Raw genomic sequence first — 19,293 nt, forward strand, 5'->3', positions numbered from 1 at the left:
GAAAAGATGTATAGAGGACTCTTGAAAGAAAGTAGTATTGAAATGACAGATGTCTAATAACTTGTACTCTTTTCACTCAGTCATTTTAGAACCTTTATTGTTACATGCAAGACCATATGGTAGTGACATACATGTATTAATCTACCTTTTTGTAACTGGTACAACATCAGCAGGTACACAGATCAACTCACCCTACCACCAAAATACTTAACACCCCCCCGACAGTAGATCCCATCACAAACACAATCAGTACTCTAACCATACGGTTATTTGTACTTTGTATGAATAATGTGGATTTGTCAAATCTAATAAAAGAAACATGACAGAGTACTCACTGTTTCTGCTTCTTAAATTCAGTTTATGATATGCAAGTTCCAGTGCTGTAACAAGTTAAACACAAAACTCAATAATAAACCCTGAAAGTTTAAGACAAAGTTTTCACATTACAGTAAACCCTGACCAAAAGAGTTACAAAACCATTCGTTTTAGAAGCAGCAGCCATGAACCAAACCACTCCCTTGGATGTGTTTGGCAGGGATTCCTCTGAACGAAGACGAGTAACATCTCTTCATTCACACCTTGTTGGCGTTGTTGCCTGCACAGAAACCACAAACACACACATTACCTAAGGCCACTACACACTGATATGATCAGACTTATTTTAGGAAGACAGTTAATGAAGATTATCACCTGCTGCTAAAAAGTCAGATTCAAGATGGTTGCTATGGTCAAATGACCAGACAAAAGTGGCTATATCTCAGTCATATTTCCAAATACCGAGCTAAAGTTTGGTGTTGTACTAGCTGAGGGCCTGAGTACTCTAAACTGTGGTATGAACCAAAGAATGATTGCTTCTTATGATACTGACACACAACTTGTTTGACTCACAGGTTCAAGATAGAGAGCTAGGAACTATTTTAAATATCGGAACTAGCTGAAATCTGTTGCTGTATTCATTCATAGCCATCTACTCACTCCAGACTCATGTTTGGGCTGCTGCTTAATACACCGTAATATTTACATTATTCATGTTCAGTACATATCCTAGACTTTTTAGCGTATTGTTTAACGTACTGTTTAGCATTTGTTTAGCATATGTCTTAGTGTATCTTAGATCCTTATATACTGTTTCTTTTTATATATATTTTTTTTGCTATTTTTGGGTGTAACTGGGACCCTGAGTACACAGTTTCGTTCCACCTCATGTACCACATGTGATGTAAATGACAATAAAGATACTTGAACTTGAAATCTGGCAAATCTGCTTTTTAGAACAAAGATAATTTATTACAGCAAACAAAGCATGACATTAAAGTAATGTAACGGGTGATTTTTGGAGCACATACTGCATAATTCAGATTTGATTCTAGTAAAACAGTCTAACTCTGTAAAATCATATTTTGAAACTGATAGCGTGAAAGTCAAGTGAACGGTTTTGAGACACTTTCTGAATAAATTTACTGTAAATCTTGATTTTAAAAAATTGAGCAGGTGAATAAAATGGACATACAAAAGACCCTTTTAGATTATTTCTAAAATTAGCTTGAAAAGAATTTTACCTCAAAACCCCGAACAGCAACAGAAAAAAAGTAAAGCTTTAATGGCTGCTTGTTAAAAGCCTGTTTATCTTATTACTATTTTTCTGCTGTAAGAGTCATTGAAGTGGGCCAGTGAACATCTGAGCAGTCAAAGGTTCAGAGCCAGTCAACTACTATCACGTGTTTTAAATACGCTGAACAAAACACACGTCATGATCGTTACTGTCATGTATGTTTGACTTGAACCGTGTCATAGCAGCATCAGTTTCATGATGGTGACTGCAAAGCTCCATGGGATTGTATAGAAGCTTTTTAATTAGTGAGGTTAAATGTTATAGTTTAGCAAGTTTGTCTCCAATAAGCACAGACGAAGGAGCTTCCTCGTCCTGTTTTTGCTATAAAAATAAAAAGAGTACAGCATACGGCACAATATACACCCATTAACAAACTATTATACAGCAATCTGTATCAATGATTGGACAAGCAAAGACCTTGCTTATCATTTCACCTTGATTAGTGACCTTGAATCAGGTCTCTCTTGTAAATGAGTCCCCGAGGATCAGTGGAACTAACCTGTATAAATAAAGGTTGAATAAATGAATGAAGATGGAGTGATGAAAGCTGTATGCGACACTCAGTCTAGTGATGACACATATTTGTATAAGGTTTCAACCAACCAACCAACCATTATCTTTACCCGTTTATTCCATTTTGGGTCACGGGGGTCGCTGGTGCCCATGTCCAGCAATCACTGTGCGAGGGGCGGGGTACACCCTGGACGGGTCGCAAGTCCATCACAGGGCTGTATAAGGTTTCATTAAATAATTATTAGAGGATCAGAAGTTAAGGGCAGGACAAGAGAAAGTTTATGAATGGTAAATGGTAAATGGACTGTACTTATATAGCACCTTTCTGTCTGATCAAGACACTCAAAGCACTTTACACTACAATCTGTGCCTCATTTACCCATTCATACAGCTCTATACTAGATCTCTACAAAGATAATTGAACAAATCATTCTAAGGAGACTAATCAGAGCTTTAGATCACATTCAAACACTGATGGGACACACATCAGAGGCTATGAGGGGTTCAGTGTCTTGCCCAGGGACACTTTGACATGTGACTGCTGGTGGATTCGAACCCCCAACTCTTGCATTGGAGGATGGCTGCTCTAACCACTCAGCCACAGCCGCCCCAATGGAGACTATATCCCAATACGACCAACTTCAGCAGGTATGGTATGGTATGGTATAAAGTTTATTCATTTTAAAAAATACAAAACAATTTCATAACAATATAAAAAAATACAAGAGATTTAAAATGAAAGGCAGCAGAGGAAGAAAAAAAATCTTATTATATCTGCCCCTTTTTTTCACACAATTAGTTCAATCACAATAATTTTCAAGTAACAGAACAAAATGAATAACTTTCTAATTTTTCTAATTCTAATACAAAAAACACATTAAGCTACTTTTTATTTATTTTTTAACAATTCAGTTTTGATCTTTTTCTTAAATGTACACATTGACTTGACATTTTTCACATCATTCTCTAGACCATTCCACAATCCAACTCCTTGGATTGAGGTAGACCTTCCCTTCAGACTAGTTCTGAATTGTGGTTTGACAAATATCTCTATTCCCTTAAGATTATAACAACTTTGTCTTTTAACAAAATTTCTTTGTATATTTAAAGGTAATGTGTTATTTTGAGCCCTATACATAACTGATAAAATACTATAATCTACCAAATCATGGAACTTCAATAAGTTCAGTTGATAAAATAATGTGCTTGATGGGTGACTGTAATGCTTTCTGGTGATAATTCTTACAGCTCTTTTCTGTAAAATAAAAATAGGTTTTGTAAATGTTTTACATGCTTTCCCCCAAACATCAATGCAATAGATTAAATGTGGAACAATGATTGTGTTATACAACATGTACAGAGCTTTATGATTTAATAATTCCCTGACTTTGTATAGTACTGCAATAGATTTAGATATTTTTGTTCTTACAGAATTTATGTGATTTTTCCATGTTGGCTGTTCATCAATGATTACGCCCAAAAATTTCATCTCATTAACTCTACAAATCTCAACACCCTCGATTTTAAATGGATCATCAACAGTTCTCGTTTTGTTACTAAATATCATGTATTTAGTTTTATCTAAATTTTATGATAATTTATTAAGTTTAAACCAAGTTTGTATTTTATCAAATTCTGTCCATCAATTCCAACATCCGTTTTACATCTTTACCCAAACAGAAAAATGTAGTGTCATCTGCAAAAAAGACAAATTTGAGGAGTCCTGATACATTCACTAAGTCATTCACATATAAAATAAATAACTTTGGTCCAAGTACAGAGCCTTGAGGAACTCCACACGTGATATTGCAGAGGTCAGATCTTACACCATTTACAGTATTTGTACAAACTGTTTCCTATCTTTTAAATAGCTAGATACCCAGTGTAATGCTGGTCCTCTTATACCATATTTATTTAATTTTTTAAGGAGAATAGTGTGGTCAATAGTATCAAATGCTTTTTTTAAATCAACAAAAATACTAACACAATACTGTTTTTGATCGACAGCAGTAGTTATTTGTTCTATTATTTCCATGAGAGCCATTGATGTAGAGTTTTTTGCTCTAAACCCATACTGACTGTTACTTAGAATGTTTTGTTTAGTAATAAATTTATCTAATCTGGTCACAAACAGTTTTTCCAGAATTTTTGAGAACTGTGGTAATAAGGATATTGGTCTATAATTATTGAACACACATTTATCACCATTTTTAAAGAGAGGAACTACCTTAGCTACTTTCATATTGTCTGGAAATATTCCTTTTGAAAATGATAAATTACAAATATATGTAAACGGCTTGATAACATAACTCATTATGTCCTTTACAAACATCATATCCATGTCCACCCAGTCTTTTGATCTCTTATCTGTAACATTTTTTACAACATTCATTATTTCTTCTTTGTCAGTTCCATTAAGAAAAATACTGTTGTCACAACTTATAACTGAATGGTTCACATTATTGTCTAATTTTGGTATTTTAGCTGCAAGGCTTGATCCAACGTTCACAAAATGATGATTAAATCCATTTACAATTTCATTTTCATCATGGATTTCATTGTCATCCTTCAAAAATATTGTGAAATACCTGTTTTTGCTTTGTGACTTTTCAGAACACTATTTATTACTCGCCATGTAGCTTTCATATCATCATTACTTTTATTTAATAAATCACTATAATATTCCTTCTTGTGTTTCCTTATAATCCCATCTAATTTATTTTTATACTTCTTATATTTATCTTCAGCCTCTTGTGTTTTCAATTTCAAGAAACATGTATACAAACAATTCTTTTTTTTACAAGCATTTCTCAAACCTTTCGTCATCCATGGTTGGTCAACAACATTTCTCTTTGTACAATTATTTTGCACACAATTCTTTTCATACAGAGCTCCTAAAATATTCATAAACTCATCATATGATCTGTTCACATCATCAACATACACGTCTTTCCAACTTTGTTTATGTAAATCATCTTTTAATTTGTCCATTGCTTTTTTTGATGTGTTTATTGTTTTTTTCTTAATTGTAGTTTATTTTGTAATGCTTTGATCTTTTTTATAAATAGTGAAAACTGGTAAATGATCACTCAAATCATTCGTTAAAATACCTCCCATCACATCCCCATTTGTTACATTTGTGAAAATATTATCGATTATTGTAGCACTGTGAGTTGTAATTCTTGTTGGTTTTGATATTAACGGATAAAGATTTAAACTATACAATGAATTTGTAAATGTACTGATGTTATTTGAATCTGTTTTATTTCCCAGGTCAATATTAAAGTCTCCACAGAAAAAAAATGCTTTTATTAAAACTCTTGTCCAATAGTTGTATGATTTTATCAGTGAATATCTCTATATTTGATCCTGGAGATCGATATACACAACTTCTCAAAATGTTTTTATCATTCTTGTTTATTATTTCTACTGTTATTATTTCTATGATATTATCAACAATTATTGACATTTCATTAATTAAGTTACATTTTATTTCATTTTTAACAAATAGAGCCACTCCACCATCCCTTTTGTTGCTTCTGTTCACATGATATAGTTCATACCCTTCATGTGAACATTATTTGTGTTTTCATTGTTGAGCCATGTCTCTGACAGTGCTATTATTGTAAAAGTTCTGTTTAGCTGTTTTAAATAATCTGTTATTTTGGATATATTTGCATTTATACTTCTACTATTAAAGTGAATAATAGAGAGACCTCCATTTGATATTTCAGCAGGTGAAATCATGACCTGATCAAACACACAATGTGGGAAAGCTTGCTTGCTTTACACAAATGGCAATTAATTAGCAATCTGATTGGCTTGAGTTTTTACTGGAATGGCTCTGCCAAGATGGCCGTGCTTTCGGGAGCCGCAACTTCATAGGCTCCTGGTGCGATCCCAGTTTTTAGGACTTTTGAAATAGACACTGAGCCTGACTCTGCATGCTTTATTTGTGTGAATTATAGCTGAACCGAACTGATGAGAATAAGAGCAGATTTACTACGGAATATAGCAGCGATCAGCAATGATCTCAAATCTATGCTAGACAGAATGCAGATCCTAAAGTCCTCTATCTGGAAACTTCAACAGAGGTGCCCAAATGGGAAGAGGAAGTGCTGCTCCTGGCTTAAGAAGTGAGGTTGCCAGGTAGGGGTGCTAGTAAGGCTAAAAGCTAATGCTAAGGCTGGCAAACTACCAATACCCTATCTCTTTCTGTTGAACGACCGCTCTTGGGACAACAAGATGGATTTGCTTCATCTGAGAATGAGTGCCTCAGAGGAGATGAGGAAATGTGCAGTGCTTTGTCTCACAGAATCATGGCTTAACAACACCATGCCAGACTCAGCATTCCAGCTGGACGACAGACTTTTTCCGAGCGGACCGCTGCATTGAGCTATTGGGGAAGTCATGGGGAAGCGGAGTGTGCATTTATGTGAGTAAAAGTTGGTGCATAAACAGTACTCTGATAAAGTGCTCTTGCGCCAAGGCTTTGGAATGGCTAACAGTGAAATGTCAACCACACGAGTTTACAGCGGCGTTCATCACAGTTGTTTACATTGCTTCGGACTCTAATGCTACAGACGTCCTGCGGGAGCTTCATGATAATTTTAGCTCATTGCAAAACAAACCTTGAGGCTGTTTATGTGGTGGGTGGTGACTTTAATAATGTGAATCTAAAGGACTGCCTGCCAAGATTTTATCAGCATGTTACAATACCAACACGTGGAAACAACACACTAGACCATGTTTACATGAACATACAAGATGCACACAAAGCTGTATCCCACCCCACCTAGGACTTTCTGACCATATCTCCATCTTCCTGGCCCCTGCTTACCTCCCCCTGCTGAGACACTCCAGACCAATAAAAAAGAAAGTTAAATCTTGGTTGACGGATAATAACTCCATACTAAAAGACTGCTTTGCATGCAAAGACTGGCAGGTCTTCAGAGAAGCTGCTGAAAATGAAGGGGAGCTAGAAAGAGAAGTTGCTGAAAATGAAGGGGAGCTAGACCTGGAGAAATACACATCCTCAGTCCTGGGGTACATTAACAAATGTGCTGATGACATCACCACCATCAGATATGTTAAGAGCTACCTAAACGGGGAAGTCTTGGCTGAGAGCAGAGGTTCACACCCTGCTGGAAGCAAGGCACACTGCCTTCAGGACTGGCAACTCACAGGAGCCGAGAAGGACAAGGAAAGAGCTGGTTGCTGATATTAAAAGGGCTAAAACTACATATACACAGAGGATCCAGGGTCAATTCACCTCACAAGACCCACGGAGAATGTGGAGGGGCATTAAATGTATAACAGTATTGGTATTGGTAGTATTGATAAAAACCTTCCGGCGAGTGAACGCTGGCGCATCCTGGCTGCCGCTGCTCGTCGTGCTTTTTTGCTTTTTTCTTGTTTCTGTTTTATTCTCCTTCCTGCCTTTTCCACTACACCAAGTCTCTGATCTGCCTCAATATCAACCATGCAGTTAATTAGGATTTACCTGCTGCCTGCTCTGGTTTGGATACTCCAGCTGCTCATCCACCACCACCCGGCGTCTGGCCTTCTCCATTACTTAGTGGTCGAGCTCCTTCGCCTTCGTTTCCTACCGGCCGTGCCGCCTGTGCTTCTTCTTCAGGACATTGCCTTCCATCCTCGCCGGAGATACATTCACCGTGGCTCCCGCCATAGACTCCACGCTGACAAGACTAACTCCATAAACTCCATCTGGTCTGACTCTCACCATTCCACACGCCGCAATACTCGGGCCGCTTACAGTAGTAGCATGTTAGCCAGCCTATCTCGGTCGGCTAATGCTCCAGTCGCTACCAACTCCTCCTCCATAAAGTTTGGCTTTCTGAACATTCGCTCACTCACTGGCAAAGGTCAGCTTATTCAAGATCTAATATCTGACCGTAAGCTAGATTTTATTTGTCTAACAAAAACGTGGCAACAACAAAATGACTTTTTCCATCTGAATGAATCTAACCCACCAGGGTTTGTTTACATCGCCAAATCCCGCGAGTCCGGCCGCGGAGGAGGTCTCGCAATAATTCACCGCGCGAACTGGAAGGCCATGCCGGTCCACACACCTCCCTCTCCCTCCTTTGAGCACACTGTGTGTCTACTCTCCAGCCCTACCCCCACCATTGTTGCCATTTTCTACCGTCCGCCTAAAATCAACAACTCTTATAAATTACTTTGCTGCTCTAATCGCCCATCTCTCAGCTCTTTCACCCAACATTATTCTGCTTGGAGACTTCAACATTCATATGGATAAAGACAACAACCCCCTCACCAGAGACTTCACATCCTGCCTTGACAGCTGTGGCTTCCAGCAGTTCATTAACTTTCCAACCCACATAAAGGGCCACACTTTGGACTTACTATGCTGCTCTGCACTCTCTCCTCTTAACAGTTCTTCTGAACTTCCATTTACTGATCAGCTGATGATTTCATTCAATGTCAATCTTAAATTTTCTTCAGAGAAACATCAACGCACTCTTTCCTTCCGTAATATTAAGAATATCAACCATGATATTCTTTTACCACATTTTAATAATACCTTTATCACCTTTTTTCTAACCCAGATGACCTTGTCACATTCTACAATAACAACCTCACCAACATCCTTAACTCTGTTGCTCCTTTGAAAATCCGGTCTGTCTCCTTCTCCAACTCTGCACCCTGGTTCACTCCAGAACTCCATTCTCTGAAATCCAAAGGTCGGAGGTTGGAACGACTCTATAAGAAATCCGGTCTCTCAATTCACAAGGAACTCTATGCGAACCACATCATCCAGTATAAGGACAGTATTTCTCAAGCCAAATCCAGCTACTTCTCTGACATCATCAGGTCCAATGTTGGCAATTCAAAGACTTTGTTCTCTTTCCTTAACCATTCAGTCTCATCTCCTAACTCATTACCCTCTCACATGGTTTCCACATAATTTTGCAACTCTCTGATGTCCTATTTCAATGAAAAGATTCTTTCAATTCATAAACACCCTGGACCTAATACCGCCCCCAGCATCTATGTTGAACTCCCCCCTCCCTCCCTCCCCTTCTCGGTCTTCTCCCTCCCCTCTGCTGATGACATTGCTGACATTTTCAGCAAGTCTAAATACTCATCCTGTCAGCTTGATCCATTTCCCACAGTTCTTGTTAAATCCTGTCTCCCGTCTCTGCTCCCCATCATCACTAACATCATCCACTCCTCCCTAACCTCTGGCGTTGTTCCCACAGCTTTCAAATCTGCTGCCATCACCCCCATCATCAAGAAGCCAGGTCTTGATTTTACCAACTTCAGTAATCTTCGTCCGATCTCTAATCTGCCCTTTATTTCCAAGGTTCTTGAAAAAGTCGTTGCTAGTCAACTTCACTCACACCTATCCAACAATAACATTTATGAAGAGTTTCAATCTGGTTTTCGCCCCCACCATAGCACCGAAACAGCTCTAATAAAAATAACCAATGAGCTTCTTCTTGCTGCTGACTCCGGACTTCTCTCTATCCTCATTCTACTTGATCAAAGTTCTGCCTTCGACACAATCTGTCATTCTATCCTCCTCAACAGACTAACCTCCAATGGCATCTCAGGTACTCCATTAGAATGGTTCAAATCTTATCTCTCTGACAGCACTCAATTCAGTCAGCTTAAATCCTTTCATTCCCAGTCTTCCCCCGTCTCCACGGGTGTCCCCCAAGGCTCTGTCCTTGGACCCCTCCTCTTCATCATTTACCTCCTTCCTCTAGGTCACATCTTCCGTAAATTTGGTGTTCATTTCCACTGTTATGCTAACGACACACAGCTCTACTTGTCAACAAAACCAAACTCCACCCACCCACCCTCCATTCTCACCGACAGTCTCAATGAACTAAATCATCGGTTTTCTAACAATTTCCTACAACTAAACAGTGACAAAACGGAAATCATTCTTGTCGGTTCCAAAAACTCTATTTCAAAATCAGAACATCTTCTCATTCCCCTTAACAACTCTCTGCTATCCCCCTCACCTCAGGTCAAGAGTCTTGGTGTCATCCTCGACACCACTCTCTCCTTCACTTCACACATCAACAATGTTACTCAGTCTGCCTATTTCCATCTCTGAAATATTAACCGTCTCCGCCCTTCTCTCACACCCCGCTCCACAGCCATCCTTGTGCACAATCTTGTGACTTCTCGGATTTACTACTGCAAACCCCTTCTTTATGGCCTCCCCAACAAATCTCTTCAGAAGCTGCAAATGGTCCAGAACTCAGCTGCTCATGTCATCACTCAAACCTCCTCCTATAATCACATCACTCCTGTCCTGCTGCAACTCCACTGGCTCTCGGTTAAGTCACGCATCGTCTTCAAAATTCTTCTTCTCACTTTCAAAGCCATCCACAACCTTGCCCCTCCTTATCTATCTGACCTCCTACACATCTCCATCCCTCTCGCTCTCTCAGATCCTCCTCTTCACTACACCTCCATGTACCCTCTGCCCGCCTCTCCACCATGGGGAGCAGGGCCTTCACCTGCTCTGCCCCTCATCTCTGGAACTCTCTACCCCCTGACTTACGAAACACCACCTCTCTTTCTCTATTCAAGACTGCTCTGAAAACACATTTCTTTAGACTTGCGTATCCTTAACTTTGCTGTATGTATTTTATATTCTTTATGTATTTTATATTCTGTATGTATTTGATATTCTGTATGTATTTTATATTTCAATTTATTCCTGTTGATCTTTGCACTGTGCTTGTTTGTTTTAATACAATCTTTCTGATATGTTTCTTACTGTATAGTGTCCTTGGGTGTCCTGAAAGGCGCTTTTTAAATAAAATGATGATGATTATTATTATATAACAGATTATAAAGGCAGAGGCGCACAATGCCCTAGAGATTCATCACTGCCTGATGCCCTCAACAGGTCCTACACATGCTTTGAAGACTTGAACAAACCACCCAGCACCAGACTCACCTCACCACCGGAAGAAGAATTTCTCAGCGTGACCTCAGCCGAAGTGAGTAGTACTTTCAGGAGGATTATTCCTCACAAAGTAACTGGCCCAGACAATATCCCTGGGAAGGTGCTGATAGACTGTACTGATAAGCTCTGTGAGGTGCTGGCAGACATCTTTAACTCCTCACTCACCCTGGCAACAGTTCCCACCTGCCTCAAGACTGCCACCATCATCCCAGTCCCAAAGAGCTCTACAGTGACTGGTCTGAAGGACTATCGGCTAGTAGTCCTCACCCTGATAGTCACTAAATGCTTCGAAAGACTGCTCATGACCCACATCAAAACAATCATCAACATCAGCGAGGACCCTCACCAGTATGCATACCACAAGAATCAATCAACAGAAGACGCCATCTCCTCTGTGGTCCACACTGCTCTTACCCACCTGGAGCAGAAGGACTCCTACATCCGTATGCTTTTTGTGGACTTCAGGTCTGCCTTCAATACCATGATCCCTCAAACACTGATGGACAAAATAGTCACACTAGGACTAAGCCCCTCTATGTGCAACTGGGTCCTAGACGTCTTAACAAACAGACCATAATCTGTGAGGATCCACAACTTCTCCTCCTCCACCATAACCCTCAGCACTGGCTCCACAGTGTGGCTGCACAGAAGACTGTTGGAGTCAGTCTCCCCACCATCACAGACATCTACACCTCCAAATGTAGGAAGAGGGCCACCTGCATTGTGAAGGATCCCACTCACCCAGCACACACACTCCCCCCCACCCGCCCCCCCGCTCCCCTCAAGCAGGAGGTTGAGGAGCATTAAATGTAGAATCACTAGACTGAGTAGACTGAGGAACAGCTTCTACCCTGAGGCTGTTAGACTCATGAGTCCCTAACCAGGACAATCAATGTGGAAAAATCACATCATGTTGCTGATTTGTTTCCTGCTGCTGTGTTCATTCATTCTTATCTGCTCACACAGACTTATGTTTGTGCTGCTGTTCTGCGTATTGTTTTTGTACTACTAGTGCTTGGTGTATTTTTAGTTAACGTTTTTCTAAGTTCATATCATAGATCTTTTTTACTGTTTTTCTTTTATATTTCATACTTTCATTGGATATAACTGGAACCCTGTGTACACAATTTTGTTCCATCACATGTACCACATGTGGTGCGTATGACAAATAAAGAAACTCTGACTCTCTGAATGAAACACTAAATGTCTACCAGTGGATATGATGGCACAGAAAATGAGGATTAATGCATAAGAACAGAAAGCTTCAGGAAGTTTTACGTACTCTCAGCACAGGGGGATATGTACTCAATAACAGCCTGATCACCTGAAAGATAAACACAGCAGGAGTGAGGAGAGACCAACACAGAGATGGATGTGGTGCAGAAGGTCAGGGGAAGTTTCAGGAAGGTCTTACTTGTCTGGTAGTAATCGTAGACTTTGACCACAGCTGGTTTCAGGTTCCTGACCTGTTGATCCTCGTTCAGAGTCACACTGAACACCTGCTTCATATCCTTCTTCAGCTGTAAGCACAAACATCCAGCACACCTGTTCACTATTTACACTCTCACAGGTGCACAGACAAAAATCTGATGGCTCTCATCATTAATTAAAACGCACAAGGCCTAAAAGCTACGCACCTCGTTCACGTAGATGTTGATAAATCCTTTGTCCATGTCCACGCGCTTCACTGAGGTGTAGTTCTGCAGCTGTAGCAGCAGACGGACATCAGTACACAGTCATTTGGCAACTTGTTACAGCAGTCATTTCAATTAATTTAATTTTCATTTATTTATTTCTATAGCGCTTTACACAACCACGGTGATGGTGACCAAAGTGCTTAACAAAAACAGTAATTAAAATGACAACAAGTTAAAAGCAAGAAAAAAAAAAAAAAAAAAAAAAAAAAAAAAGAAAACCAGAAATGTCACCACACATTTAAGTACTAAAAGCCTGTTGGAATAAAACGTCTTAAGCTTTGGTTTAAAAGAGCCAAGTTCAGTAATCTGACGTAGATCAAGCGGGAGCTTATTCCAGAGTCGAGGTGCGGCTGCAGAAAAGGCACGGTCACCCCAGCGTTTATATTTTGTCCTTGGAAAAGAGAGCAGGAGCTGTCTGACCTCAGAGACCTGGAAGGGGCGGGGAAACTTAACAACTCTGTTATATAAGGAGGAGCGAGGCCATTCAGAGCTTTAAAAACAAATAATAAAAATTTTAAATCTATTCTAAAATGGACAGGAAGCCAATGTAGTGAGAGTAAAACAGCATCACACCCGGTCCCATCTAGGAGTGTTGGTTAAAAGGCGAACTGCTGCATTTTGAACAAGCTGGAGGCGGCTCAGAGATGACTGAGGTACACAGACATACAGAGCGTTACAATAATCGAGTCTAGAACTGATAAAAGCATGAACAGCCTTCTCCAAGTCACAAAAGTTCAAAAAGGGTTTGCCCTTTTTAAAAGGCGTAAATGAAAAAATCCAGACCGGACAACACAGGCGATATGTTTGTCAAAGTGTAAAGCCTTATCAAAGGTAACCCCAAGGTTTCTCACACAGTCACTGAAGTTAATATTCAAATTTCCCAGGCCAGTTGCATCTTTGTCACCAAATAAAATCCATTCTGTTTCATTATTTAAAAACACGAAGTTCTTGTTTAGCCAGTGTTTGATTGCAGAGATTCAGTCAAAGAGAGAAAGCACTGGGTTACTGGATCCAGGCCTTAATGGTAAATAGATTTGCAAATTGTCTGCATAAAAATGAAAGTTGACATTATGGTGTCTTATAATAGATCAAAGTGGCAACATGTACAAGGAAAAGAGCAGAGGGCCCATAATGGAACCCTGGGGCACCCCACACAGAAGAGGGGCTGTAGAGGAAGAGGAGCCATTGAGCAAGATAGAAAAGATTCTGTCAGATAAGACGTGAACCACTTCAGAGCCGTGCCATGAATCCCGACAAAATCATGGAGGGAAGACAGAACAGAGTGGACCACAGTGTCAAAGGCCGCTGTAAGGTCAAGAAGCACCAGAGCTACTGGGTACCCAGAATCAACTGACTGAGCAATGCCATTATGAATTCTCAGTAATGCAGATTCTGTGCTATGCTGGGATCTAAAACCAGATTGAAATTTATCAGGATTGTGCTTTTTTTTCAAAAAAAGATTGAATTTGCATGAGAACAATTTTTTCTAAAACTTTGGAGAGGAAGGGTAAATTAGAAATAGGTCTAAAATTTGATAAAACCAATGGATCAAGATTAGTTGGGTTTTTTTTTTAGAAAGGGGCGGACAGTTGCATGTTTAAAAGCAGAAGGCATAATTCCAAGGATCAGACATGAATTGAAAAAAAGGAAGAAGGTAAGGATCAACAATATTTACCTCTTTCTATAATCTAGTAGGGAGAAAATCAGTGGGGCAGTTAGTGGGTTTAACGGATTTAACTATTTTGTCCAAGAGGGAATAAGACACTGGTTCAAACTGCTCGAATAAAGCAAAACCAGCAGAGATAACAAAAACCCCTCTAAAACAGAAGTAGTTGGTGTACCTGTGGCTTGTCTAACGGATGCAACTTTATCAATGAAAAGGAGAGAAAATTCTCACAGGTGGAGGCTGAGGCATCACGTAAGACAGGTGGGTGGATTTAAAACAGAGGTAATTGTATTAAATAACACCCTGGAACAGTGGCTATTGTTTGTGATGTTAGACAGAAATTGTGATTTTGCATCATTAACGGAGCTCTGATACAGAACAAGAGTTCTTAATAAAAACCAAAGAATTATGCTGTCTGTCATGCTTCCACCGTCTTTCAGCCCTTCTACACTGCCTCCTGAGTTCGCATGCAGTAGGATTTTTCAGCCAAGGCTCAGCTCTGAATTTAGGGTGTCTGAACTTGACTGGATTTTTTAGTCCAGGATTCCAGTGCAGGTTTCAGAAAACAGTGACAAAAAAATCTTTGGGACACAGAGAAACATCAGGACACACTGAATAAAACTGTGAGTCCATAAAAGCAGTGGTAAATTGTCCAGCACTGGCTGAGGTGAGACAGCGGCGATAACAACCCACAGCCAGAGACCTCCTGGCCAAGTGAGGGGCTGTGAATTGGAAAAAAATAGGGAAATGATCCGAGATGGCAGACTCAGAAATTTCACAGTGAGAAATAGACAGTCCATGAGAAATAATAAGGTCCAGAGTATGGCCAAGATGATGTGTTGGCACATTTACTGATTGTGTTAAATTAAAAGAGGCCAAAAGCCTTAAAAACTCAGAAGCCAGTGAGTCAGTGGGACAACAAACATGAATATTAAAATCACCACAAATTAAAAAACTGTCATAGTTGGAAATAATACAGCAAGGAATTCAGAGAATCCTTGGATGAATTATTTATTATATTCAGGTGGGCGATAGGCAACAGCACATAAAATAGTGGGGGTGAGCTCAATTATAAACATCTGAAGTTCAAAGGAGGAATAAGTGTTGGTGGGCAGAAGTCTGCATTTAAAATTGTTCTTATTGATAGTGGCAACACCACCACCATGGCCTGACAGGCATGGGGAGCTGAAAAAGGAGCAGCCCGAGGGGGAGATCTCAGAAAACGCGCTGTTGTTGCCTGGTCTCAGTCATGTTTCTGTCAGCAGCAGAAAGTCCAGAGAGTTTGATCAGAAGAAATCGTGGAGAATAAAAGTTTTATTTATGACTGATCTAGTGTTTAGAAGGGCCATCCGGATGGAGCACAGGCTGTTATCCTGGGAAGTGCGACCAAAGGAGCAGAGGTTCTCCTGAACCTTGCCACATCTACAGATCTTTGCACACCGCAGACCAGGAAATGCGCATCTGACAGTGTCCGTATCTATGACGCGTAGCCAGCTGTAGAAATATTCCATGGGGTACCGTATGTCAACAACGTTGTATTTCCTGAGAATCCTGCGCGAAGACTGGAATGAAGAAGAGGCAAATGATCCGGAGCTTCACAAGCAATAACCCACCCCTCCTGCTGCGTCTCCTACGACGGCGCCCGCTGCGGGCAACCACAACACAAGGATTCTGTAGAAATGAAGATATGGATGCCAGGTGAGATGGAGGAAAAGTCTTTGATTGTCCATAAAGGTCACGAAGCGGTACTTTCCCCATAATGGAATTAATATTTAGAAGTGTCTGGCGGTCATAGGTAAACAATGATGACACAATCTGAACAAAATTTAGGAAAAACAGCATAACAAGTAACTTGAGGAGCGATAGACGGCAACCCACGTACAACGGTGCCATCTTGCGGCAGTCATGGCTGTACAGATGGTGAACTGACCTGCTTTATGGAGTCCTGATCCAGAACATATCCAGAAAGAAGTTTGATATTAACGATGACCATGTTGGTTTCCTCTCTCCTGCCCTGATACCTGCAGAAGCCCAACACACAGCAGCACACATTAGGTTTTTGTCTCCATCACATCACACAGATATGAGGGTCAATCCAAACCACCACAACAGTCCTACCTGACATTAACCAAAAGGATGAGCTGTGGCTGTGCAGTGCTACATTTAGCCACAGTGCTCGTAGTGATGAGGAAGGCAGAGAAATCATTTGAAGGTGGGATGTTGTAGTACACAGAAATCTGCAAAAAAAAACCAAACGGTTACAGACCAACACTGCTGGAAACCAAGAGGAGGCATCAACACCATAACTCAGATGTTTGGTTGAGAAAACAGCAACAACCAAAACATTTTACACTTTTGTCATGCAAAAGTGTAGAATGTTTAATAATGTGGAGTTCCAGACCAGCATCATTAAGAGAAAGACAAATTTTTTTAGCCAAAGTTTAAGTCGAAGACCACAAGGAGGGAAATGTGTCAGGAAACAGAGAGTGAAGAAGAAAATCAAGAATGTAGGACTGAGGGTGGATTTCTAAATGTGGAGACAATGACAGGCAAAGGTAGAGAGCTGATGATGATGCAGAGAAGGAAGGTAGATGTTTTATGTGTCTGAGGCCAAGTAGAAGGGCAGCAAGGCTCACAGCATTGGAGCAGGGCTTCAATTGTTTTACCATTGTGTGGATATAAAGAGAAATGGAGTAGGGGTGGTCCTGAAAGAGGAGTTGGCAAAGAACATAGTAGAAGTGAAAAGAGTGTCAGATAGGGTGATGTGCCTGAAGGTAGAAGAAGTAAATGTTCTGATGCTAAATGTTGTCAGTGGTTATGCCCCACAGGTTGGGTGTGATGTGGAGGAGAAAGATACATTTTGGAAAGATCTGGATCAAGTGATAGATAATATTCCCAAGGAGGAGAGAGTGGTGATCAGAACAGACCTGGATGGACATGTTGGTTTAATAATAATAAATTAAAGGGCTGATGTGGCAGCATAAACTTACAATGGGAGATAATCAGGACGGGACCAAGACAGGATCAGGACAGGACAAGGCAATACCTACAGATGACGCGACAAAGGACAAGACTCACAGACAGACTTATACACAGACAGGACAGGACATAATTACAAACAGCTGTGAACAGAAGGTGCAAATGATCAAGAATAATAAGACACACTAGGGAGCACAGACAAGGAAGGCACACTAGATGGTGCCATCCTTACAGTACCTCCCCTCAAGGATGCCTCCTGGCTTCTTCAAAAAGGCCCAACCCAAAAGACCTGGGCGGGAGGAGGGAGGAACTGAAAGGATGGAGGGTCCAAGGAAAACATGAGGACAAAACAAAAACTGAAAACCCCAAAACCTGCAACCAAAATAAACACGAGCAGGGAAACACAAAAATGTCTGGGCGGTCAGGAGACCGTCCCAAGAAAGGTCATCATTCTGGCCAGTGGCCGGGAGGCTCTCCATTAGGCTGGAATGGGTCAGACGGGTGGCCGGGAGGCCATCCATCAGGCCAGAGCAGGTCGGGTGGGCAACCGGGAGGCCGTCCATCAGGCCAGAACAGGTCGGGCAGGCAGGCGAGAGGCCATCCATCAGGCCAGAGCAGGGCGGGCGGGCGGCGGCAGAGATCTTCTGCGGTCGGGACGAGAGTGAAGGCGGGTTGGAAGCAAAGACCCCGGCAGGCGGGGCAGGAACAAGGACTTCGGTGAATGGACCGGGAATGAGGACCTTGGCGGACGGACCAGGAGCGAGGGCCTCGGCAAACAGACCAGGAGCGAGGAGCGAGGAGCGAGGAGCGAGGAGCGAGGAGCGAGGAGCGAGGACCTCGGCGGACGGACCAGGAGCGACGATCTCGGCGGGTGGACCAGGAGCGAGGAGCTCAGCAGGTGGGCCACAGGCGAGGAGCTTGACAGGCGGGTCAGCAGAGGCAGGGTCTTTGGCGGCAGAACAGACAGGAGAGGAGTCCGTCTGGACCCCCATGGCTGAGCAGGCAGGAGAGGAGTCTGTTTGGACCCCCAAACTGGAGCAGGCAGGTGCAGAGTCCGTCTGGACCCCCTCAGCAGCTTCAATGGTGACTGCAGGTTCAGGGCTGGCTGCAGGTTCAGGGCAGGCTGCAGGTTCTGGGCTGGCTACAGGCTTTGGGCTGGCTGCAGGCTCTGGGCTGGCTGCAGGCTCTGGCCTGGCTGCAGGTTGTGGGCTGGCTGCAGGTCGTGAACTGGCTGCAATTTCTAAAGGGACTGCAGGCTCTTGGCTGGCTGCAGGTTGTGGGCTGGCTACAGGTTGTGGGCTGGCTGCAGGTTGTGGAGAGACTGCAGGTTCTGGAGGGACTGCTGGTTCTGGGGGCTCTAGGACTACAGGTTCTGGAGGCTCTAGAACTGCAGGCTCTGGAGGCTCTGGGACTGCAGGTTCTAAGACAGGAGCTGGTGCTGGGACAGGAGCTGGTGCTGGGACAGGAACTAGTGCTGGGACCTCGACAAGATTCTGGGGCCTCGGCAGGTTCTGGGACCTCGACATGTTCAGGAATGGATCAGAGCTCCTCCTTGGGCTCAGGGGCAGAGGCTGGAACTGAGACTGCGGTGGGTGTTTTCAGGATCCTTATTTCAATTAGGGATGCACCGATCCACTTTTTAAAATTCCGATCCGATCCCGATACGTAGATCTGAGTATCGGGGGATACAGATCCAGTTCCGATATCATGATCATCATAGATTTTATATGAGGCTGTAATAATAATCTCCTCTCAAGTACAATTTGTACAAATATATGCATGCATGTCCAAAAAGGCAACTTGAGGTAAGTTTTATTAATGTTGGATAAGTTTTAAAGTTAGAATTAAATTC

The 19,293-nt window shown here is 41.7% G+C and overlaps 1 protein-coding gene and 1 long non-coding RNA gene across 2 annotated transcripts in view; one reads left to right on the top strand and one right to left on the bottom strand.

Moving 5' to 3' along the window:
- LOC119411476 (alpha-2-macroglobulin-like protein 1) overlaps window positions 1–19,293 on the top strand; it is a 670,820-nt gene that overhangs the window by 385,078 nt on the left and 266,449 nt on the right. The gene's annotated exons all lie outside the window — the stretch shown is intronic.
- LOC119410482 lies at window positions 528–12,615 on the bottom strand. Its single transcript, XR_005186843.1, has 3 exons — window positions 12,514–12,615; window positions 12,382–12,423; window positions 528–595 (listed from the first exon to the last, which is right to left on the bottom strand). It is a non-coding gene; the product is annotated as an uncharacterized LOC119410482 (long non-coding RNA).

The sequence above is a fragment of the Nematolebias whitei genome, chromosome 6 (assembly GCF_014905685.2).
Source record: "Nematolebias whitei isolate Nwh7 chromosome 6, NemWhi1, whole genome shotgun sequence".
In the NCBI taxonomy this organism is placed as follows: Eukaryota; Metazoa; Chordata; class Actinopteri; order Cyprinodontiformes; family Rivulidae; genus Nematolebias; species Nematolebias whitei.